Source organism: Panthera pardus, unplaced genomic scaffold (genome assembly GCF_024362965.1).
Source record: "Panthera pardus isolate Hobbes unplaced genomic scaffold, ASM2436296v1 HiC_scaffold_4, whole genome shotgun sequence".
NCBI classification, from domain to species: Eukaryota; Metazoa; Chordata; class Mammalia; order Carnivora; family Felidae; genus Panthera; species Panthera pardus.
The window spans coordinates 19,207,486-19,231,171 of NW_026526969.1; the positions used below are offsets into that span (position 1 = coordinate 19,207,486).

General features: G+C 54.0%; 1 long non-coding RNA gene and 9 other non-coding genes across 10 annotated transcripts; 6 read left to right on the forward strand and 4 right to left on the reverse strand.

Moving 5' to 3' along the window:
* The first annotated feature begins 607 nt into the window (after positions 1 to 607).
* On the forward strand, positions 608 to 680 carry TRNAR-CCU (transfer RNA arginine (anticodon CCU)). Its single transcript has one exon. It is a non-coding gene; the product is annotated as a tRNA-Arg (tRNA).
* A 973-nt stretch (positions 681 to 1,653) lies between these two features.
* LOC128774721 (uncharacterized) lies at positions 1,654 to 4,600 on the forward strand. The gene is made up of 3 exons (XR_008419137.1): positions 1,654 to 1,987; positions 2,181 to 2,249; positions 2,905 to 4,600. It is a non-coding gene; the product is annotated as an uncharacterized LOC128774721 (long non-coding RNA).
* A 3,578-nt stretch (positions 4,601 to 8,178) lies between these two features.
* TRNAK-CUU (transfer RNA lysine (anticodon CUU)) lies at positions 8,179 to 8,251 on the reverse strand. The gene has a single exon. It is a non-coding gene; the product is annotated as a tRNA-Lys (tRNA).
* Positions 8,252 to 9,275: 1,024 nt separating this feature from the next.
* Positions 9,276 to 9,347, forward strand: TRNAP-UGG (transfer RNA proline (anticodon UGG)). Its single transcript has one exon. It is a non-coding gene; the product is annotated as a tRNA-Pro (tRNA).
* Positions 9,348 to 11,995: 2,648 nt separating this feature from the next.
* On the reverse strand, positions 11,996 to 12,068 carry TRNAK-CUU (transfer RNA lysine (anticodon CUU)). Its single transcript has one exon. It is a non-coding gene; the product is annotated as a tRNA-Lys (tRNA).
* Positions 12,069 to 15,141: 3,073 nt separating this feature from the next.
* Positions 15,142 to 15,213, reverse strand: TRNAP-AGG (transfer RNA proline (anticodon AGG)). The gene has a single exon. It is a non-coding gene; the product is annotated as a tRNA-Pro (tRNA).
* A 195-nt stretch (positions 15,214 to 15,408) lies between these two features.
* On the forward strand, positions 15,409 to 15,481 carry TRNAK-CUU (transfer RNA lysine (anticodon CUU)). The gene has a single exon. It is a non-coding gene; the product is annotated as a tRNA-Lys (tRNA).
* A 2,716-nt stretch (positions 15,482 to 18,197) lies between these two features.
* TRNAP-UGG (transfer RNA proline (anticodon UGG)) lies at positions 18,198 to 18,269 on the reverse strand. Its single transcript has one exon. It is a non-coding gene; the product is annotated as a tRNA-Pro (tRNA).
* A 1,325-nt stretch (positions 18,270 to 19,594) lies between these two features.
* On the forward strand, positions 19,595 to 19,667 carry TRNAK-CUU (transfer RNA lysine (anticodon CUU)). Its single transcript has one exon. It is a non-coding gene; the product is annotated as a tRNA-Lys (tRNA).
* Positions 19,668 to 23,118: 3,451 nt separating this feature from the next.
* Positions 23,119 to 23,190, forward strand: TRNAP-CGG (transfer RNA proline (anticodon CGG)). The gene has a single exon. It is a non-coding gene; the product is annotated as a tRNA-Pro (tRNA).
* Positions 23,191 to 23,686: the final 496 nt, after the last annotated feature.

A 23,686-nucleotide genomic window follows, 5' to 3' on the forward strand; every position in this document is an offset into this window, starting at 1 on the left:
GTGAGAAAGAACACCCATCCTCTGGTGGGAAAGCTAACGCTGGGCTCTCATCCTCACGGGCACAGCCAGCCGGTCAGATACGGGGCCACTAGGGAGGCCACTGAGCTCTGTTAAAACCGCGGAGACCTGAGTCCAGGTAATACCTCTTGTCTGCGGGCCAGTGTAGGGAGGAGGACAAGGACAGGGACGGCGCTTTTCCCACTCTCCCGGCTGGCACCCCCGTCCTCTCCTCTCCGACGTTTTGCATAGCCAGCTCCTTCTTGCTAATCGATAGTTACCAACGAGCCCGGACTCTCCCGCAAGGAGAAGGAAAGGGCTCGCACAGGCTTTGACGCCCAGGCTTCTCGCACGCTAAGCGAGGATCACACCGTAGGCCAAAGAGCTGAGCTGACAACCTGTGGCCCCGGTTCTTTAGGCTCCATCTGCGCGTGCGCGGTCCCTCCGGGGGTCCCAGGACGCTCAGGAGCGGGTGAGCGCCGGGTGAATGCGGGTGCTGAGGGGCAGGACGGAGGCCGGGACGGAGCGGGGAGGCTGTGCGTCATTTGTGGGAACCACGGGGAGGTGACCGAGAGACTGGTCTAGGACCATTACGAGGCATCTGCCGCCGGCCCCGGTGGCCTAATGGATAAGGCATTGGCCTCCTAAGCCAGGGATTGTGGGTTCGAGTCCCACCCGGGGTACGAGGGGTTAAGTTTTAGACCTCTGCCAAAGAAAAAACCGAATCAATTCCCTAGTGGAGGAAGCAAGCTCCTGGAGTTTTTCCAGACGCAGACCTAAGCTACTGACAATTCACTGCAACTCTATTTTCTAATAAGGGGGTGCGCGTTTCCAGCTTTCACAAAAGAATACTTGCGTCGTTCAAATGTTTCAAATAACCATCCATTCTAGCATCCTTTTCTCGTAATATAAAGGAATAATTGTTCGTTTTCCCAGGTGTATTAATTTTATTGTGGTTTCATATATTTTTAAGAGTTCTTATCTTTTATAAACAGATCCAATCATTTAGAGATTAAACTATATGACAACTGTTGTGCTTTAAAACAGCGGACCGAGTGCTGATTATGGTTAATAATATGTTCTGCATACCTGAAAGTTGCTGTGAGAGATCTGGAGCCTTGTCACCACGCACACAGGAAAAGTAACTATGAACGGATGGATGTGTTGACTTCACAGTGGTAAATATTTCACAAATGTATTGGTAAATAATTGGTAAATATTTCACAATCACATTGTACACCTTCAATATATTTCATTGTTATTTGTCAATTATATCTCAATAAAGCTAGGGAAAAATAATGAGTTGGATGGAGGTGTAGACGAAACAAGCCTATCTGTGAATTGACAATGGCTTAAACTGAGGGGCAGGACACATTATACTATTTCTCTGCTTTAGTGCATGCTTGAAATAGACCCATAATAAAGCTTTCTCTCTTGGGGCCCCTGGGTGGCTCAGTCAGTTAAGTGTTTGGACGTTGGCTCAGGTCATGATCTCACGGTTCATGAGTTCAAGCCCCGCATTGGGCTTTGTGGTGACAGCTTGGAACCTGCTTCGGATCCTGTGTCTCCCTCTCTCTGCCCCTCCTTGCTCATGCTCTGTCTCTATCTCCAAAAATAAGCAAACATTTAAAAAAAAAGATAAAGATGAAGTTTCTCTCCTTTTAATCCATGCAATCTCTGTCTTCATCCCGAGGTAAGAATCTCCCAAACTTCGCGACAGGAAGCAGAGTAAAATCAGCCTCCTATTCCACGTGCCGTAGAAAGGATGACCACTGGAGCTTTATAAACACATAAAAAATACAGTTCTCTTTTGCCTTTAGAAACCACGAACGAGACTCCTCTGTTCCTCCAGCTTCGGCCTTGCTTCTTCCACTTTCCCAAACATCCGGGGCCCCGTTGTCCCCACTGGAGTCAAGGACCTCATCTCAGTGCCTGTCTCCTATCATCGTGGGCGACCTGAAGAGAATGGGGACCACAGAGCTATCCAAGGGTGCTGCTGCTCCCGCTTCCCTCGCTGACATTTCTCAATGCCTCACTGAGAGGAATGTTCTCCGGGCGCTCGGGGGCGGGGGGGCGGCTGTGCCCGTCGTGTGTGACACATCCCCGCCAGCACTGCCGTCTCCCTGTCTTTGGCTTCCTTTCTCTGCTTGATGAAGTTCTCACACGTGTCTCCTTAAACATAGGCTACCACGCAGCTCAACGCTGAGCCAACCAACCAAGAAACCTAAGAGAGCCACAGTCAGCCGCACAGGGTAACGTGTTAAATACGGGCTTTCTGGGAAGTGCCCCCCCCCCCCCCAGGTCAATAAATTCACCAGCCGCAAGCCAAATCGGATCTCATCCTGCTCGCTCCAACACCCTTAGCTTCATTCCCACACAGATCCCCTGGGTTTCTGCTGGCATACAGGAACACCACTGCCAATTCTTTTGGTGTCTAAGGGATTTCCTCCGGGGTCAGCTCTTGTCCTCACCGCCCACAGCGTGCTGGTCTGACTGCGGTTATGGGGCACGGCTCGCAAGGGTGGTGGGCGTGGGCTTGGCGGAGGCGTGGCCTCCCCTTGCGAGACCGCCGCTCCAGCTGAGATGAAGACGGCACGTTCAAGCGCAGGAAGGCTACTCTCCGCAGATTCCAGGCTGATTTTGCTGGCAAGGAAGCTCCAAGTGGCTGGGGGCATTCGAGACCCCCCCCCCCCAGAGGTCTCCATGCCTTGGGCTCCACTTCTGCATCACCGTCGCCATTTCTTTCACACAATAGATGTCCCGAGGCTGGGAACCCCAACTTCCATTGTCATTCTGCAACGTGCACCGTTTACCTATGTGTTTGATCTTTAGCCGTATCAGCCCTGCAGCTGTAAGAGACGATTTGGGCTGAAGGTTGAAAGGTCTGGTTTTGTCATTTTCTTTCAGTGAGCCAACCAGCGCCCCCAGAAGAACCCCTTTCATGCCACTATCCTCAGAATCACCTTTACTGCCACGGACAGTATAGGACGGCAGCCGCAGGGTCCCTTCAGGGCGATGCTTTGGTCAGCACGCCATCACAACCGACCAGGTGGCGTGCGGCTCGATCTCGATGCCACCACGTGCCGTGGATTACCAGCAACCCCTTTCCCGTTGGCAAGGAGCTCAGTGGCATTTGAGCCCAAATTCATTACCAAATCAGGGTCCAGGCAGCAGTCAGAAAACCCATCCGTGGGTGTTGGGGAGAAAGAGGGAAGGTTGGTAAAAGGGCACAAACTTCCATTGTAAGACGAATAGGGTGAGGGGATCTCATATACAGCATGGCGATGATAGTTAATACTGTATCGTATGCTTGAAATTTGCTAAGGGAGTGGATCTTCAGTGTTCTGACCACACACACACACACACACACACACGTTGACCTTGTGAGATGATGCATGTGTTCATTCACGATTACCCTGTGTTGATTATGGTAATCATTTCACAATGTATACATATATCAAACTATCACATCAAACACCTTCAGTATACACGGTTTTTGTCAATGATATCTCAACGAACCTGGGGGGAGAAAAGAAAAAGCCATCTGTTATTTTAATGAACCGTGATTGAATGAACGATGATTCACTAGATACAAAGAGTTGCTAATGGGGCAGTAAAGAAGGCCGAAAACAGTTACCACCTATAGGGCTGGGGGGGGGGGGCGGGCAAGGGAAGAGGTTGGGGATTATTAAAAATCGAAGCTTGGAGAGGGCCTTAAGGAGCTGAAAAGCAGATGTTGGAGAAAGAGTGCCTCTCAGCTGGGATGGGTGTCTCTGAGTTCTGAGGACGGTCCCGTGGACCTCAGGCAGCTTGTGCCGGAGTCTCTAATGAGCCGTGACGAGGCTGATTCTGTGAGTGTGCGGAAATGTCAAACTCGATTCAGTTGTTATTCCTGGGATGAACCGTTGCTGCCTGGATAGAACGGGTGGTGGTGGCGGGAACAGAAAACAGGAAGCAGGGACTCCTTCCTCCTCCTCCAGCCTTTCAGTCTATGCCTCCTGTGGGCCAAAGCTAACAGGGATTGGCTGGTAAAGCGATCACCAGGTAGGGTCTGGAAGGGTGAGTTGGAAGCCGGCGATAGCAGCGTTCTAATCAGCACACCTGCTCTGTCCTGCTTCCTGAACGTGTTCAGGAATGAACCCATTACTCAGGAATCCCTGCCTCGGGCTTGCTTCCGGGAAACTTGTCCTTCAACGGTTGGAGCCGGACTCTAAGAATGAGATTCTAAAGTGGAACCACCCGCTGGCCGCCTGGCCCGGAGGACACAGCACCCGTGGTGGGAGGGTTTTGAGAAATGCAGAGCAGGTGTCGAGACTTCCGGCCTGTGCTGACCGGGGAGAGACCAGAGGAGCTGGGAAGTGAACTGCCCTTGTCCCATGTCTCCGGGTGCCTCACAGACACAGCGGGAAAGAGCTGGTCAAGACCGTGGGATTATGCGGCTGTTGTTGTCTTTTTTTGGTAAGTTTCCATTTTTAATTCCACTTAGTTAACATTCAACGTAATATTAGTTTCAGGTGTACGATATCATGATTCAACACTTCCATACATCGCCCTGCGCTCATCAGGCCAAGTGAGCACCATAATCCCCATCACCCTATCCCTCCCCCCCCCCTCCCCCCCCCCCGTTGCCCCCACCCTCTCCCCTCCGGTAGCCATCAGTTTGTCCCCTATAATTAAGAGTTTGTTTTTTGATTTCTCTCTTATCCTTTTCCCTTTGCTTGTTTTGTTTCTTAAATTCCACATGTGAATGGACTCATATGGTATTTGTCTGTCTCTGACTGATTTGGCTCAGCGTAATACATTCGAGCTCCATCCGGGTCATTGCAACGGCCAGATTCCATTCTTTTTGATGGCCGAGTAATATTCCACGGTGCATCTACACCACATCTTCTTTATCCATTCATCAATCAATGGACACTTGGGCTGCTTCCATAGTTTGGGCTGTTGTAGATAACGCCGCTATAAACATCAGGGTGCATGTATGCCCTTTGAATTAGCGTTCCTGTGTTCCTGGGTAACTACTCAGTAGTGCAATCGCTGGGTCATAGGGTAGTTCTCTTTGTAGCTTTTTGAGGAGCCTCCATACTGTGTTCCAGAGCGGCTGCACCGGTTTGCATTCCCACCAACAGTGCAGGAGGGTTCCTTTTTCTCTACATTCTTGCCACCACCTGGTGTTCCTGGTGTTGTTGAGTCTAGCCCTTCCGACAGGTGTGAGGCGATAGCTCATTGCAGTTCTGATTTGCATTTCCCGATGATGAGTCATGTTGAACATCTTATCAGGTCTCTGTTGGCCATCTCTTTGTCTTCTTTGGAAAAATGTTCATGTCTTCTGCCCATTTTTTATTTAAAAATAAATAAAATAAATTTATTAATTTATTAATTATTAATAAATACATAAAATCTTTTTTTAAAGATTTTGTTTTTTAAGTAATCTCTACCCCCAACATGGGGCTAGAACTCGTAACCCTGAGATCAAGAGTCGCAAGCTCCCCTGACTGAGCCAGCCAGCTGCCCTGTGTCTATTTTTTAATTGGATTATTTGGTTTTGGGGTGTTGACTTGTATAAGTTCTTTATGTATTTTGGGTACTAACCCTTTATCAAATATGTCATTTGCAAATACCTTCTCCCATTCCATAGGATGCCTTTTAGTTTTGTTGATTGTTACCTTTGCTATGCATAAGTTTTTATTTTTATGATGTCCCAAGAATTTATTTTTGCTTTTGTTCCCTTTGCTCAGGAGATGTATCTAGAAAGAAATTGCTACGGCTGATGTCAAAAGCGTCACTGCCTGTGTTCTCAGGGTTTTTATGGTTTCGGGTCTCACATTTAGGTCTTTAATCCATTTTGAATTTATTTTTGTGTATACTGTAAGAGAGTGGTCCAGTTTTGCCAAGACCATTTGTTGAAGAGACAGTCTTTTTCTTGTTGGATATCCACTCCTGCTTTGTCGAAGATTAACTGACCATAGAATCGTGGGTTTATTTCTGGGTTTTCTATTCTGTTTGATTGATCTCTGACTACTTTCATGCCGGTACCATATGATCACTACAGCTTTGTGTTATAAGTTGAAGTCCAGAATTGTGATGCCTCCAGCTTGGTTTTTCTTTTTCAAGATTGCTTTGGCTATTCAGAGCCTTTTAGGATTTTTAGGATTCTTTGTTCTAGTTCTATGAAAAATACTGTTGGTATTTTGATAGGGATTGCATTAAATGTGTAAATTGCCTTGGGCTGTATAGACGTTGAAACAATATTTGTTCTTCCTACCCGGGAGCATGGAATTTCTTTCCATTTCTTTGTGTTATCTTGAATGTCTTTCATCGGTGTTCTGTACTTTTCAGACTCCAGGTCTTTCGCCTCTTCGGTTAGGTTGTTGTTGAGTAGCTTTACCGCACGGACACAAAAGAACGACAGACGCATGTCAACTAATCACCCGTTCAAAGCACTTTGGCAGAACCCAAAGCAACCCACCTGCCCTTCGGCCAACAAAGCCCAAGAGCAGGCTGGGGGCCTCAGTGTGAAAGTAGCAGATCTTGAGGAAAAGGTGACCCTCCTAGGCCAATGTCAGAGTGCTGGGAGGGAAGACGTGAGACCCAGAGACTTGGAGTGGGGGTAGCTGAGGCCGGGTGCGTGGACAACCTGGAAGTCTCTGGGCCCAGGCTTCCACCCGCCCCCACTCTGTTCTGTTTCCCCGGAGAACTCTGATACATACAGTCTGTTTGGGACGGGTAGGGAGCCCCAGCCCGGCGCCAAGTGGTACCCGGCAGGTGCCTCCTCACTCCCCAGCCCACTCCCCACCCCCCACGGCAGCCTCGGTTTCCTGAGCCGGGACCTGGGGTGGCTGGATGCCAGAGCAGCATAGGCACCCGGAGGAACGGACCCCCGGAAACCCCAGATACCCAGACGACCCAGCGTGGTGATCAGGACTGGCATCGTCAATCCTTTGGGCTCTCCTACCCTTTCACAGAAGGGAAGCCATACTTCTTCCCTGGCTGCTTGCTCTGGTGGGAGCTGGACCCCGACATGTACTCGGAGTATCCCGCGATTTCCAATTTTCTTTCTACCTTAGAAAGGGGAGAGGAGCTGGGACAGGGCTGGACAGACGGTCTCTTCCCTGTCACTTCCCTGCCGCACCAGGAGGGAAAGCCTCAGATGGCAGGGGGGACAGTATTGGAGAAAGGGAGGGTCCGCGAGGGGATACAGAATGGGGGCCCCATGCAGGCCTCCATTCAGGGCCAGAGTCAGTGAGTTTCCACCTTTAGCTGGAAATCCACTCCAAGTACTCTTTCGTAGCCCTCCTTCAGCCTTTAGAGCTGAGACTTAAACTCCTAAGCAGCGGGTTCGAGTCCTAGGTTGGGAGCTATTTTATTTTGGCCTGGTTAGCCCTTGCCCAGATCTTTCCAAACTTCAAGGAGGTTCCTAGCAGGGAAACTACTGAGAGAGGCTCTCTCCGCTGTGTGTGCTGTATATGGAACTTTTGTGTAAATGGCAACTTTTTAAAATTACTATATATATATATATATATATATATATATACACACTATATATATTTATACTATTTATATTTATACTATATATATTATTTATACTATATATTATATATACTATATATACTATATATACTATATATAGTATATATATTTATACTATATATAGTATATATATGTATACTATATATTTATTACTATATATATATACTATATATAGTATACTATACTATATATTTATTACTATATATAGTATACTATACTATATATTTATTACTATATATATACTATATATATTTATACTATTACTATATATACACACACATATATATATAGTAATAGTATAAATATATAGTATATATATAGTAATAAATATATAGTATACATATATATACTATATATACTATATATGTAGTATATATAGTATATATAATATATAGTATAAGTAGTATAGTATAGTATAAATATATAGTATACACACACTATATATATATATATATAAATATATATATATAAATATATATAAATGACATAAAACACGAATGCATCTTGCCTTTGTGAAGTTCCTCCGTGGTCCCTCTGCTGTGCTAGCCTCCCCGGACCATCCTCATGTTCCACTTTGGAAGAGTTTTAGTTTCTATTATACAGACCAGACCCGGTCACCTGTTTCCTTGTGTCAAGCTGGCTCAAAAGTTACGCCCAACGTGGGGCTCGAACCCACGACCCTGAGATTAAGAGTCTCATGCTCTACCGACTGAGCTAGCCGGGCAGTCGTAAGGGACCGCTATTCCACAGGCTGATTGAGGTACCCCAGAACTTTCCTGTTCTAAAATTGGTAAGGACAGGTTCTGGATCCTGTGCGCGCTGCACCCCGGGCAGTGGAACGCAGAAGTGGCGGATTGTTTTCAGCCAGAAGCGAGGGCGCGGCCAGGTCACCGTGTGCCGTCCTGTCCTGTCAGTGGGTCTGTGTGGCCCAGTAGCTCAGGGGAGCCGGCAAGTCTGGAGCAAGAGCATGGGACGAGTGTCACTGGAGACGGCCGGTAAGGAGCCCGCTGTGATCCTCGCTTAGGGTGGAGAGCTGCCAGGTTCCAATCACGGAGGCTCCCTCGTTTTGAAACCCTCGGCCCTTTTTAGGGCTGGCGGCAAGGAGCAATCGGGAAGACTGCGGGCCTCGCCGAGGGGACAAGCCGGGGAAACCCTCCTTCCCAGGTGGGTGCTGGACCCCGTGTTAGAGCAAGAGGAAAGAAAAGTTGGGAGCGTTCGCGCACCTGCAGATGGGAAGAAGTGAGCGGCGACCCCGGTTCTGACCCCCGCTTCGGGGTTCCCCAGTTGCGAGGGGCCGAGCCCGGGTCCAGAGGGGGCTCGGCGGAGCACAGGAGCCCCGGGGTCCTTTCCCGAGCGGCTGGAGGCCTGGCGGGGCTGGCCGGCCGAGCCTCATTCTCAGGGTCCCGGACTTGGGTCCCGCGTTGGGGGAAATTTCTGGGCTGGGGCCCACGTGAGACCTCGCCGTGCTCACCCGGGCCCCGCAGACTCGCTTCTCTGGTGGCTCCGGGCGGGGGGCCCAGGCAGGGGCGGGGCCGTCGTGCTCGGGAGGGGAGGCGGGGAGAGGGTCCGGGGGCCGGCGGGTCCCCCGCTCCCTCCTCGCCCCACCCTCTCCCCTTCCGGAATCGAAACCGAAACCTCGCCCCGCGCACCTTTCCGAGGGACCAAGAAGCCGAGACTTGGTGGGACGGGAGCTCGGAGCCCAGGACAGAGGCCTCCAGGGAGAGACCTCGCGACTTGCATCGTGGGACGGCTCGTTGGTCTAGGGGTATGATTCTCGCTTTGGGTGCGAGAGGTCCCGGGTTCAAATCCCGGACGAGCCCGTCTTTGTCTTTTCGGAGGGTCACGATGCGTGAAGCCTCAGGAGGTCCGGGATCAGAGAAACTGGTCGCCCTCTCACTTCCCCCCAGGCCAGTCTCACCTGTCATTGAGCAGGAGACCTGGTCTGCGTGCTTGTGCGTGTTTGCACACGCCAGGTAGTCCCAGGATGGGGGGCGAGGACCCGACTGAGTCTGGACGCCTTCTTCCCTTTTGGCTTGGAGTGTGAAAGGTCATGTTTGTAGACATTTTTTTCTTTCTTGAGAGGCTACCAGAAGGGCCTTCCACAGACAAGGGAAGGAAGGAAACCACAGTGGAAATTGGGCCTGGGGCGCTTCGGCCACCTTGGAAGAACCGCAGGGTTTCAATAGGTTTTATTACCATTCAGGTATGGTGGGACCGGCGCATGCAGCCATTGAAAAGTCGGGTTATTCCCCACAGCTCCTGAGAAGGGCACGGCTGGCCCCTGGGTGTGGGGACAGCACAGGGGAGGCACTGGGTAGTCAGGAAGCACAGGAAGTGAGGAGAAACTGTGGGCAAGAGCCTTTCTCTTGGTTTGGGTGAAGCTGGTTTGAATTAACTTCAGCTGCCTCTGGGACATAGGCGCTGTCCCTAGTTGTCTGTTTCCTGGCCTTGGGGTGATTCTGGAAGGTGCATAGTAACCCCCAGTCTGAGAGCCCCATGCAAAAGGCGACCGGGGGGGGGGGGGGGGGCGGGCGCTGTGGTCTCCAGTTGGCTTGCGTCGGAAATGCACCCTTTAAGAGTCGTTTGCTAATCTCTAGGAATTGGCTGACCTTGGGAGGGAAAAATCCCGCCAGGGTCAACAAGGCCCCAGACGTCAAAGTTTCAGAATATAGAAAAGACCTGGTTAATAAAGGCAGGGTGGGGGGCTTTGGTGGACATTTCAGCGGCCCCCCAGTCTGGGAAGAGCTTCCTGATCTCAATCAAGTCCGGCCTGGGGATTGTGGCCCGGAGCCCTCACCAGGCGAGCGGCAGCGGGGCCAGGGCCCTCTGCACGTGCAGACCGGTGGCCTCCCCTTGACGCAGGCAGCCTCTGCTTTCTTCACGCAAGCCCCAGGGCGGTGCGTGCTGGCTGCCCCTTTTATGCCCCCTGTTGCTGGGGTCCCTGAGGGGAGCAGGCCCAGAACCCTTGAAGACTCCCGTCGCTTATGGGGAAACCACTACCACCCCCAGCGGCCCAGTAGCTCCTCCCCCAAATTCTTTCCGGAACCAGCAGCATCCCTCCCTCCAGCCTGCCTTAACCCCTCCTGACTCCAGTGCTCAGGGTCTGCCCCGCACCTTCACACCCAGGCCTGGAGGGAGCTTTGGCCGGGGCTCCGCGGGGAAGGTCCCTGGGGAGGAGGGCACATTCTCTCTTCTGCTTCACGTCCCTGAGGAGCCCACACTTTCCTCCTCGCAGTCTTTTCAGGGCATGAACGGAGGCCCCAGCAGATCCCTGTAGGGACGGACCAGAGACGGTGGCCGGATCAGGTCTGGGCCCCAAGGCCGGTGTCCAGGTGTGCTCAGTGGACAAGGGGACGCCTGGACCCTGGTTACGGGCAGCGGTTTCCCCTGAGGGCTCCCCAAATTTCTTGACGTCCTTCCTCATCCTTTCTCCACCTGTAGACACTCAGCTTCCATCTGGGTCCGAGCGGGGTGCAGATGCACGTCTTGGAGCCTGGGGGCAGAAGGTGACACTTGGGTCAGAGCGGTGGGTCCCTCCAGTGGCTTGGGAGGGGTGGGGTCCCATGGGAGAGAGAACGGTCCCGCTCCAAGGGTGCGGGGTCCAAAACCTGTTCTCAGCTCCACTCCACAGCCCGGCCCTGCGTGTGGTGACAGAAGGAGGGTCTGGGGAGCTTTCCCAAGCCGATAGCCTCAGTTTCCCATTGGCAGGAAGAGCGGCCACCCCAAAACCCAGACTGGGACTTGCTGCCTTGGAGTCTTAGCGTGTGGCAGTGCTGCCCCCCACCCCTGCCATTCTCCTGTCCATGGAGACCTGAATCAAACCCTTCTCTGACACCCACAGGAAGTGGGGACAGTTCCTGACCAACGAGCCAGAGCCGGAGGGGTGGCTCCTTGGTCTAGGGCTTTGATTCTCCGTTAGGGTGCACGAGGTCCCAGGCCCAAATCCTAGTCGAGCCCTGCTTTTGGGGCTGTTTGGCAGTGGGCGCGCTGCAATCACCAGGACGCGTGGACATGACCCCCCAGGCTGTCACCCTCCCCTACTCATAGTGGTCCGGGGCCCTCTGCCCTGAGCGCCTCCCCACTGAGTGATGATCGTGCCCTGGAGTCCCACGTACACCCTGACCCCCAAAGGGACAACTTAGCAAAAACTTGAGCTTGTCACCACCGCGCACGTGGCATCCTGCCGTGGCGTCCCTCGGTCGTGCAGGTGATGGCTGTGGCTCCTTCCCTTGAGTAAACCCAAGAGAAAACTGTGACCGTGGTGGCTTTTCTCCTGTAGCCAGGTCCAAATCTCCGAAGAACTGCTTTCTAAGATTGCTTTGCTCAAAGAGGAAGTTGAGGAATAAAGCGGCTGTGTAAGGAGTGGGTGTCCTTCATCACCTCCGATGGGTTTGGTGCGCCCAAGAGGTTTTACCTAAACCAAATATGCCAGGAACAGGAACTGCTCAGCGGTCTCTTTCTAAAAGGACGCCCAGCGTGGGGCTCGAACCCACGACCCTGAGATTAAGAGTCTCATGCTCTACCGACTGAGCTAGCCGGGCAGCCATAAGCAAGGTGCTGCGGCTGAGTTTCAGAATCTGTTGGGCTGCAGACAAGTCAAAATGGCTAAGCAGTTCAGGTCTTGGGGACAATGGGGACGTGGCCACTTCTGGAGTCCCTCGGGGCACTCTGCGTGTGGGAACTGCTCAGAAAGGGCGGCGTCCCCAGCCCGGCGTGGGGAGCGGGGAGCCGAGTGGTGGAGGCTGAGGGGCCACCCTGACCCTCACACACACACACACACACACACACACACACACACACACACACACACACAGATAGATGGGCTCCGCGGGCAGCCGTAGGGAGCCCAGATAGATGGGCTCCGCGGGCAGCCGTAGGGAGCCCTGAGGCATGGACGGGACTCAGCGGACCCGAGCCAGCTGACCCCGCCACACATGGACAGGTGGCAGGAAATGGGGAAGTGACAGCGGGACCCGTCCTCCCTCACATAATCAGACAAACCTGCGAACTTAAAATAATTATTAGACCCACCAGATTCCACTCGTTCGCGGGAAAATTCCCATCTATACTTCCTTTGAATTATCAAAAATCAATTTATTTTTATTAAAAAATTAAAAATATATATATATTTTGCCCCCAAACCTTCTTGGTCTGCCCTTGGACAACCCTGAGCTGCTGAATCTGCCCCCCACCATGGTCGGCTGCAGGTGGGGGCGGGTTGGGAGACCCCAGGGTGCCTGCCTCCCGCTCGCTGCCTCGGGATCCAGTCTCCGGGTTTCAGGGGCAAGAGCAAGGTGTCCCTGGACGCAGAGGTTCGGTCCTAGTGTGTCTGCATGTCTGAGCCCCAGTTGGGTTGGGGCTGGGGCAGCCCCCACCGCACCCCCCTCTCCAGAGCAAGGAGGAATTTTAGGTAAACAGTAGGCTGGGAGTAGGACCCAGCAGTTCTCTGCTCGTCCCCCGCCCCAAACCCTGGAGTCGGGGTGGCTCAGTGACTCTGCTGAGGATCCGCTGAGATTCCAGACTCCACACCGCAACTGCGTGTGCGGATCTGGCCCGCATCCTGAATACAGCTCACCAGTGTAGACAGGAGGAAGGAGGCAGCAGGGAGCCGGCACACAGACTGGGGAAAACAGAACACGGAGTGCATGGTGTAATGGTGTTGGGTGCGTGCAAGGCACTGAGGGTGTTTGAAAACAAAAGGACTTTACTTGCAGAGGTATTTGCTCCCCACCCCAAAACGAAAAGCTTTTATGGTTGAGGCTATACGGTATGCGCTTTAAAATTAAAAAGTGGAGGAGGACAGGTTTTAAAAATACACAAATGGGGGAGGCTGTGCGGGGCAGGGGGCAGAGAGGTTTGAGAATTCTGTATTTCTGCTCAGTTTTGCTGCGGACCTAAAATTGCTCTAAAAAATAAAGTCTGTTCTTAAAAAAAGGCGTAAACAGGGACACCTGGCTAAGTGAGTTGGTAAAGCACGTGGCTCTCGATCTTAGGGTTGTGAGTTCAAGTCCCATGTTGGGTGTGGAGCCTAGTTAGAAATAAGAATGAAAAATACACAGATAAATTTGAGCTGCTATTTCTTCTAATGCATTTAGCCCCATATTTCTTCTCTTTTGGGTCTCCAATGACTCCATTAGATATTTTGTTAAAATCCCAGCAAAACCTTAAGGCTCCTTCTTTTCTTTCTTTCTTTCTTTCTTTCTTTCTTTCTTTCTTTCCTTCCTTCCTTCCTCCCCTCCCTCCCTTCCTCCCTCCTTCCTTCCCTCTTTCCCCCCCTCCTTCCTCCCTCCCTCCCTTTCTGTCTTCCTGTTCAGTGAGTCTTTCCTCCGTCTCGTTCCTTTGTTTGTCACCCAACCATTACGCTATTTTCTTTCAGCTATTACATTTCTCAGCTCTAAGTTTTCCATGCGGTTATGCCTTATGTCTTCTATATCTTTGAGACTGCCAAGTTTTAATTTTGTTTCACGTGCGTTCTTTATAGCTCCTTCCAGCATTTTTAGGATGGCTGCCTTCTACCTCTCCTTTTCAGATGGTTCCAGAATCTGTGTCCCTGTCTTTCACTCATCTTTTCTCCTTCAAGTTGGGATTTTCCTGGTTCCTAGTAGGACCAGTGGTCTGCAGCTCCGTCGTGTTTGGACAAGTTTGGTGTTATGTTTTGAGACTCTAGATCTCATGTACATCTTCTGATTCAGCGGGCTCCTCTGACAACGCGCCCCCCCCACCCCCCCATGGGAAAAGAAGATTCTACCTTGTTGCTGCCTGGGGGGCCCAGTTCACGCAAGGTGGGGCGTCCTTATTGCGGGGCAGGAGCGAGAGTTTAGGCTCCCCACCAGGCCTCTGCTGTCACCCCCTGGCTGGGGGGAGGTGGGGCATCCCACCAGACAAAGAGAAGGCTGGAGCAACGTTAGAGGCTGTAGTAAAGCAAGGCTTCCGGGGCTGCTGCCGGGTCCTGGGCCCTGCAGGTTTTGTTCAAGTCCCAGGAAGGGAAAAGGGAGGTGAGGGGAACCCGGGGCTGAAGTCAAAGTGTCCATTTCGAGAGCTGCGCGCTCTGGGCAGGCCCTGCCCGCCACCAGACGCTCCCCTTCGGGCAGGGTGACCGCAGGGAGGCGGGGGAGGGGGTTGGAGGGGGAGGTGTCCCCGGAGGCTCCCCGGGCCCGCACTGGTAATTAACACAAGAAGCAATGCTGGCCGTCAGCCAGAGTCTGGCTCCTCGGGAACATAGTTGGGGGGCGGGGCTTCCCCGCCGGGTCTGGGTCCCCTTGCCACTCCCGCGGGCGCAGGACCCGGGCCACCCAGCCCAGCCGCCGTGCTGGCTCAGCGCTCCCCCTGGCGGCCGGGAAGAGAATCACCTGGGAGTGCAGGAGCGGCTGGAGGCCGGTGAAGGGCCGAGTCCCTGGCTGAAGCCGTGGCCTCTCACGTCTGTGTGGCGCGGCTGCTCCTGGACATCTCTCTCTGTAGGCCCCCAATTCGATGTCGAGCTCAAGTTCAGGACTCTCTGGCCGCGGGAGCGACGGTACATCAGGTGGCATTTGTTCCTGCAGGTGGCTCTGGGCTGGGGACCCAGGACTTCAACAGGGCCCTGGGGGGATTTGAGAAAGGAGAAGGAAAAGGATGGGGCTCGTCCGGGATTTGAACCCGGGACCTCTCGCACCCTAAGCGAGAATCATACCCCTAGACCAACGAGCCACCCCTGGTAGCCGCCTACTTCTCCTTATTTGTAGTATCCTCACGCCCTAGGTGCCCACCTCCCTGCAGTCTCCTTCTCTGGGGGCAGCCATGCGCGCACCGCCTCTCCCGAAGCAAGATGCGCTTTTGCCTCGACTTGTAGCACCTGCCTTTAATACTTTGAGTAGCAGGGAGGTAGGACCAGTTTTTGTCCTTGCCCGGCTAGCTCAGTCGGTAGAGCATGAGACTCTTAATCTCAGGGTCGTGGGTTCGAGCCCCACGCCGGGCGTGCGGTTTTGCCTGATAAAGAGGCCAAAAGACAACTCAACGCAGGGAAGGTATTTCGCAGATCCGCCATTTAAAGAGGCTTTTAACGATCTCAGGTAGATGCTACCAGGGAGGTGGCTGCGTGGCTCTCCGAAGCCTTGCACGGTCTCTGTGCTCCTGTGAAGCAATGTAAATATTTGGGCCCACCAGCCAGCTTCTGGATGCTGGCCCAAGAAGACACGTAGCTATATCTTTTCTTAGATTAGTAACCCGACAGTGACCTGCGCTATCACATTTGACCGGGGAACAGGATGCAAACCCAGAGCTCGGTGTCAGTGTGGGTTTGGGGGTGACTCTCTAGGTCCCGAGTGGGGCTCCCAGGAGGTGGCTCCTGATCGGGGCCACTCCAGTGCCTGAGGAGGGACTGCGCAGAATTTCCCTCCCCCACCCCCACCCCGAGGTTGGTGGCCTGTCAGCTTTCCTTCACTTCTCCCCAATGAAAGGGAAACAGACAGGGGGCATTTCGTTTTCTATTTTGGGGAAGAGGGAGAAGGAGGGTATGTGCTTCCCATCAGCTGACTTTCTTGTGTTCTCTTGCAACGGTTTAGGCTCGTGAAAAGACCCCGCTAAGTGTTTGACAGGACTGTGTTTTCTTTCTTTTGTGGTGGGGACCCAGGTTACGCTGGGAGACACCCCTCCTCTGGACCCTGGGATCTGCCAGAAGCCCCCTCTATTTCTCACTCAGGGCACTCTTAGTCTCAGTAATCTTTCCTGGTGTTCTTAGGGGAAAAGGAAACTCAGTTTATTAGGGACTTAGGTCCATACACCTTCGTCGCTTCTTGGAAAAAATTCTTACCAACTCAGTGTCTCTATTAGCTTCCTGTGGCCGCTGTAAGAAGTTACCACAACCTGAGCGATTTAAAGCAACAGAAATATATTTTCTCACGCTTCTGGAGACCAGAGTCTAAAGTCAGGGTGCCAGCTGGCCATTTTTCCCACTCTCTTTAAAGGCTCCAGGGAAGAACCCCTCCTCGCCTCTTCCAGCTTCTGGTGCTCTGGCCAACTTTGGCTTCTAGACTCATCACTGCGGTCTGTGCCTCCACTGTCACAGTGGCTTTCTTCCCTCCACGGGCCTCTGTGTCCTCATATAATCTTTTTATAAAGACACCTGTCGTTGGGTCAGGGCCCACCCTACTCCAGGATCTCACTGTATCTACTTATATGTGCAAAGACCCTACCTCCTGAGGTTCTGGGTGGCCACGGTAGTCGGGGGACACCATTCAACACTCTTTTTTTTCCAAAAAATTTTATGTTCCTTTTCGTTTTCTAACTCACAACCCCAAGATCAGGAGTCAGATGCTCTACCCATTGAGCCAGCCCGATACCCCATTTTCTTTTTACTTTTTTTAATTTTATTTTTTACTTTTTAAAAATTTACATCCAAATTAGTTAGCATATAGCGCAACAGTGATTTCAGGAGTAGATTCCTCAGTGCCCCTCCCCCATTTAGCCCATCCCCCCTCCCACAGCCCCCCCACCCCCTCCACCCCCCCCACCCCCATAACCCTCAGTTTGTTCTCCATATTTATGAGTCCCTTCTGTTTTGTCCCCCTCCCTGTTTGATATTATTTTGGTTTCCCTTCCCTTATGTTCATCTGCCCTATCTTCTTATTAAATAATAATTCTTTTTTACTGGGATATGTGCAGTGGGCGGGCCGTGTACGGCTTCTCCAACCTTGGGATGAGATTGCGTACTGCCTCGCACGGTTCCTGTTCCACACTGATTCTCTTGCCCTGCTCGCGCGGATACTGTGGGAAGTCCAACGTTGCAAAAATATAGCATCGTCAAAAGTTCAAAGTCAGTGTTCAGAGAGTGCGGTGTCTGATGGATGTTGAGGATTGATGTTTCCCTCAAAAGTTTTAAATATCCCTGGGCATTTTTACATACTCTAAAGGTGCCTCCGCCCATCGCAGACTCAAGCCCGAAGCACCACCTTTGGGTGCTTTAGGGGCAGAGGTCGCTGGCGTCACAGGGAACTCATGCTGGTGGCTCCTCGGGGCGGAGGTTTGGGGGTGATTGCTTTGGAAGTGGCTGTACCCTGAGCCCAGTCCCACTTGAGGGTCCTGTCTATGACTGAGTGGTGCCTTGACCCAGCCCAGCCTTTCAACCATCCGCAACACCGAGGGCTCAAGACCCCAGGTCGGCCAGGGGTATCCCTCCCTCTTGGTCTGAAAAGACAGCACAGCCAGGCCCCACACTGCCTACCTCAGAAAGGCCTCCTGGATTGAATCTGAGACCTCACATCTAAAGCAAGACAAACATCCTTAGGCCAAAAAAAGTCCCTTTGGTTGGTGATCCTTGGTGGCTCTAACTTCTCTCCCTCGCTTGCCTGACACACTGACTCGGTTTCCCTTGGCCAGGGAGGAGTATGCCCTCATACCTGGAGTCTGGGATGCTAACTCTGGACCTTGTTTTCAGACGGGTCCCCCCAAGGGGCCCCCAGTGCTGGGCACAGCAGAGGACACAAGGACACCCTAAGCAGAGAGTGAGTGGAGGTCCAGGCCAGCTCTGAAGGCTGGAAGGTCTTTTAGTCACTGTCAGGTGGAGTGATGGGTCTCTGGGTCCCTGCTCCTTCCTGGCCCTGAGTGGACTTTGGTCCCTTTGTCAGCAACAACCTGACCATCTGGAGAAGGAAGAAAAAAAAAAAAAAAAAAAAAAAAAAAAACAGCAGAGACACGGGCTCGTCCGGGATTTGAACCCGGGACCTCTCGCACCCAAAGCGAGAATCATACCCCTAGACCAACGAGCCGAATTGGCCCTGCCCTGTCTTGTTAATTCTGTCCCCTGGCTTCCCCCTCCTTCGGCTGCGGTAGTGTCCCAGATGCCTACCGCAAGGAAAGAGGATTGGGTCACCGTCCAGAGAGCCGTGAGGTTCGACACTACGGGTCCTAGAGGCTCAGGGGTCAATTCCCCCCCAGAGCCTCTGTCACCAGGACCTCCCTCCCGCCCTGGACTGTGGCCAGCTCCAGGACTGCGTGGGGGGGTTCCCTTGGGGGGGGGGGGGACTCAAACCCGAGACTAGGGCCTCCCGCCTCGAACCCCCCAGCCCGGGCTGTGGGCCTCTGGCCAAAGCCGCGTCTTCTCTGTTTGCGGAAAGGGGAACTAGGGTCCGGGGCAGACCCAGAGGCTCTTGTCCTCGGCCAAGCCCGCCCTCTTCTGGGCTCAACCCCCAAAGCCCCCGCGGGACTCTGGGTCTCACGAAGCTCCCCTTTGCCCCGGCGCCGGGCACCGTCCCGCGGACGCATCCCTGGGCTGGGCGGACGCGCGGGGCCTCGAGGCGCCGCGCTCATCTTCCCTTCTGGATGGGCGACGGTTCTAGAAACCGACCGGAAAGGAAGAAGGTGGCCCGACCCGACCTTGCGCGGGGCCCCCGGGGCGCTGGGGGTCCCGCTCCAGTCCTGCTGCGGGTTCTCTGGGTCTCCCCGTCCACGCCGCGCCGCCAGCCCTAAAGCGAGGTGTGGGACGCGGTGGAGGGGACGCGGCGTGGGGGCAGGGGGAGACGTTGAGAATTTGAAAGAGACCGGTCGGGGATTTGGACCCCGAGCGCTCGCAGGCGCAGCGGACTCATCCTCCAGGGCCATCTTTTCCCACTTAACACCAGTGACCTTGACCTCCACGATCCCGTGCTCCCAGTCTGCAAAAGGGTCCCGAGGGACGGAGGGCGGGAGGGCTGGGGGGAGCCTCGGTTCCCATCCCGGAGCTGGGAGGGAAGGAGGCGGGTTGGCACTGCTGAGGCCTGCGTGCTGCCTCCCGGGGCCGAGCGACCGTGGGGTTTCAGGGACTCGGTGCCTGCGTGGCACCGGCTTCCCAGCGCTGCCGGGCCCCCTGGGCCTCCTTCTGTTTGTCCTTTTGGGTCAGAGTGTCCCCGATCCCTGCCCGCGGCCTTGAATTTCGGGTTCCACCCCCCTTCCTCCCTTGCTGCTTTCAATTCTGAGGTTCTGGTCAGTTTCCGGCTGGAACAGAGGAATCGTGTCGGAGGCAGCACTGGTCACAGGGGCGGGGCTGCGGTGAGGGGGAGGCCGTCTTGCCCCAGCGTTGCCTCCCTTTTCCTTTGAAGGAGCCGGCAGTTGCCATGCCCGGCTAGCTCAGTCGGTAGAGCATGAGACTCTTAATCTCAGGGTCGTGGGTTCGAGCCCCACGTTGGGCGCGCGTTTTACAAGCCTGGGCGAAGAAAATGAATGCTTTCCAGCCCTTAAGAGTAAGCAGTTACCACAACTCACGTTTCAGGGTCTGACTCTCAGGGGGACCCAAAGACCACATCCTTGTGCTGGATTTGGAGCTGCGGGAAGACTGGACGGGAGAAGGGGACACCTTAGAGTTGCTCAGGTCTCTGCCTCTAGGTCTAGTCTCTTCTAACAGAGATTGTGGACTGAGTTGCTTTTGCATTTTGGGATTTAAATGTGTATCTAGTCCATGGAGACGTGGCAGGAGTAGCATAGCTCAGGGGAGTCATTCCTGCAGTTACGTGATCTCACACAGCACACTCTGAGCATGTTTCCTAACTCTTTTGAGGACACCAGGACTGCCCAGTTGTCTGGACCCCTGGGGTGGATGTGGTCCTCGCATCTGACGCCCTGGACTTTCCCAGAGTGGGTGCCGATGTGAATTCAGGATAAAGGAGTGAGGTCCCTCGCCTCCGGACCCCGGGCTTCTGAGTTCATGAGAGATCCACGGGCTACAGTTCTCTCCTCCCCCCGATTCCCTTACAAGAGCCAGGAATTCAATCCTGTGAAAATTGCCTTGAGTTTCACTCATAGACCAAGGGGAGTCCTTCCCAGCTGGGACCAAGGATAAGCGCCTGGCTTTTCCAGGACACTGGGTGGTGGGGATGGGATGGAGAGACGGGGGAGGGGCTGGGGCTATGGAGGTGAGAGTGCCACACCAGCCCTCAGGCTCAGGGTCATAGAACAGAGTCCACGGGGCGGGGGGTGGGGGAAGGAGGAAACAGGAGTTTTTGCACCCAGGAGGGTCTGTCTGCTTATCCCTAGACTGGGAGAAGAAACCCTGAGCCCTTCCTTTAGCGCAAGTCTTGGAACTTCCTCCTCCACCCCAGGAGACCCAGTCCCAGGGTAGCTGGTGTCCAAGGTGGCCGCGCAGCTGGGATGTTCAGAGAAGGGAGAGGGGCTTCGCTCGGCAGAAGCTGGATCAGCGCGGACAGAACACCTCCGCTCTGCTCCACAGTCCCCGGCGAACTCAGGGGACAGAGCACCGAACTCTTGATCCACTGCCTTTGAAAGAAAGATCAGGGCTCTAGAAGCCAAGTTTGGCTCAGTCCTAACCTCCTCGCCATTCGGGCGGTGGTCCTTGCCGTGGCACCTGGGCTGTGGACAGCCGGGCGTGTCCATGTGTGCGAGTGTAGCTGATTACCGGCAGGTGGACCCAGAGGGGTCCCACAGGACCAGCCAGCCAAGAGGGTCCTGGGCCTCATGCAGCAGAGAAATGAGGCGCGAGTGGAGAGGAAGTGGGCGCAGTTTGTTGAAGACGTACAGACGCAGACAACGTCTAGGAGGCCTGGAAAGGAAACAAGAGTCTCGTGTCTGCTTGGGGCCTGGGGTTTTTGCTGAGGGTGGCGGTTCGGTGCACGTGTCTTCCGAGGCATCCAGGAACAGAGAGGGGTTAGCTGTTCACCCTAAGTCCCTGCTCTGAGCCAGGGGTCTTGATGAGTCGGTGGTCTTGGAAAACGTTCAGGACGACTCCCGCCCCGTCACTCCTTAGATGTCATCCGTTTTGCTGGAAGACTCCAAAGGAACCATTAATCCCTTGACCTTTACCAGGAGGACATACATCATCTGTCCCCGTGAGGTGTGTGTGAGGCAGGGGTGTGGGACGTAGCGGAACGGAAGCGGAAAAAGGAACAACAAAAAAAGGCAGTTCTTCACGGGGTCCCTTTAGGTTCTCTGTCTCACACTACCCAGGCGGCATGAGCAGTCCCTCTAAAATACCCAACGGAGCCGTCCCCAGCCAAGGTATGACCTGTGCAGGTGGACCCTGGCGGCCAGGCTAGACCAGTTTGAGCTTCACTGCCTCCCACTGTGCAGATGGACCCTGGCGACACTGGCACTTACCTGTGCTTCGTTAGAATGTTACACTCTTCGCCCGAGGAGCGCAAGCTTCGTTAGCGGAGCGCAGGACACGCATATTTTCTGGGTACTCCTACACAAACTTACGCCCCCCGCCTCTACTTTCGAGGACAAAACTCCCATTCTGAGTAGTCATCTGAACCCTAAACAAAAGAAACCCCGCTCACCCCCACTTGGGGAGTCAACAGCTTTGGAAAGTATTCCCCACGATCTCCTTATTTGCTGCACATCAAGTTCCCTTTGTGTGACCGCCTGCCCCCAGCACAGTCTCTACCTGGAACTCACCAAGGAGGAAACTTGCGTGACCCTGTGTCACAGGAGCACATGGGGAATGGAACTCGGGGGTCACTTGTGTCCTTGGCCTCTGAGACTTGCAGAGCTAGAGGTCAGTGCCGCCGCCCCCTCCCCGTCTCAAATTAGCCAGCCTGGGTATCTGGGCATGTCCTGGGAAGAAAGGACCATCATTTCCTTACCTCTTTTAAAAAGACTGGAGCGGTGAAATGAGGGCTGGGCTAGATTTATTCCAGGAATGCAGGGTTGGTTTTATGTTCAAGATCGATCAAAGTAGTTAATCATGTTGAGGGAATGACCAAGAACAGTCACGTGGTCTTCAGAAATGTTGGTAAAAACACCCGGATTCAATTCACGCCTGTATTAATCAGGGTTTCTGGTTTCTGTATTTTATGACGGTTTGACCTCTTGGGGGCCCTGCCGGCTGAGGTGAAACCCCTCCACCCAGGGCTAATTCCCAGAGAGAGGAAACAATTTGCCTGCCAACAGGCCTTTCGTAGGCAAACCAGCCACCGGTGCGTCCAAACTCCTACCCACCTCCTCACCTGACTCTGGCACCACCCCTGCCCGAAGTCACCAGGCGGCAGATACCAGACAACGAGGGACAGCCCCTGCGTCCCGCATCTCACTGAATTAGTCAAGCTAGCCGATCCGAAACTCTTCACCCTGCCTTGGTTTGCCTTTGCCACCGAAACGATTCGCCCCGAACTGCTGGAAGTTCCCAAAGGGGGCCGTCGCCCACCCCGCGGGGCTTAAGGATCAGCAGCGAGAAGCGGGGTCCGCTACGGGCACTCCCTTCTCCCGCGCCCAGACTGGCTTCCCTGGTGCTGAGCGCATAAAATGGACCGGTCACCTCCTCCTTCGCCTCTTCCTCCTCCTCGACACCGTGTTACGGGATCAGGCCTACTTGGTGCCGGTCCCCTTCCTCTTGTCTGCCCCCCAGCCAGCCTCCATAGCCCCCACCGCCGAGGCCGCCTAAAGCCTCGGGGTCCCCTGCAGAGCGAGTGCTCTTGCCGGACGGGCCCTCCGGCTCACCCGAGCCCCTCGTCCTCCCCTCCCCCACAGTATGCTCCCCACTCCCCTGGGGACAGGAATCGGCCCCCATCCGGGGGATCAGCCGAGCCGTCCTCCTGGGACGGCGCCGCTCAGCCAGCCTGGGATTGAGCCGGGGTCACGCGCGACGCGAACAGTTGTGTGCGAAGCTCAAGCAACCTCCCGTGCGTGCGAGGCTCGTTGGTCTAGGGGTATGATTCTCGCTTCGGGTGCGAGAGGTCCCGGGTTCAAATCCCGGACGAGCCCAGGGCGCGCGCCTCTGCTTTCTACCCTTTTACAAGGGGAATATGGAGCTCAGGAAGCGTGTTGCGCTCCGCTCAGGCCCTTCCCGGGGACCTGACGGGGCCTGGCCACTCGTGCTCTTGGGGGTTGTGGGGGAGAGCGGCGGGGCTTCGGGCTACAGGCTGGGGCGGGGAGGGGGGCGCGGTCGGCCAGTCCACTTGGTGGCCAGCCAGCTGCTCTCCTCTCTGCCACCCCCCGCGGGACACCTGTTTCCTCCAGCTGGCCCGCCTGAGATGCGCTGACGTGTCTCAAGGAACTCAAGGAAAGTAAGCGATCTTACCGAGTGTTGCAGTGACATTTTGGATATATTAGGTTATGTAAAATATATTATCGCCATCAATTTTGCCTATTTCTTTTTACTTACTGTTGTGCGTTTTCGTGTGCCACTAGAACATTTTAAGTGGCAGGCGTGGCTCATATTTGTGGCCGGCAATAACGCACCACGCTGGGCCAGAGGCCT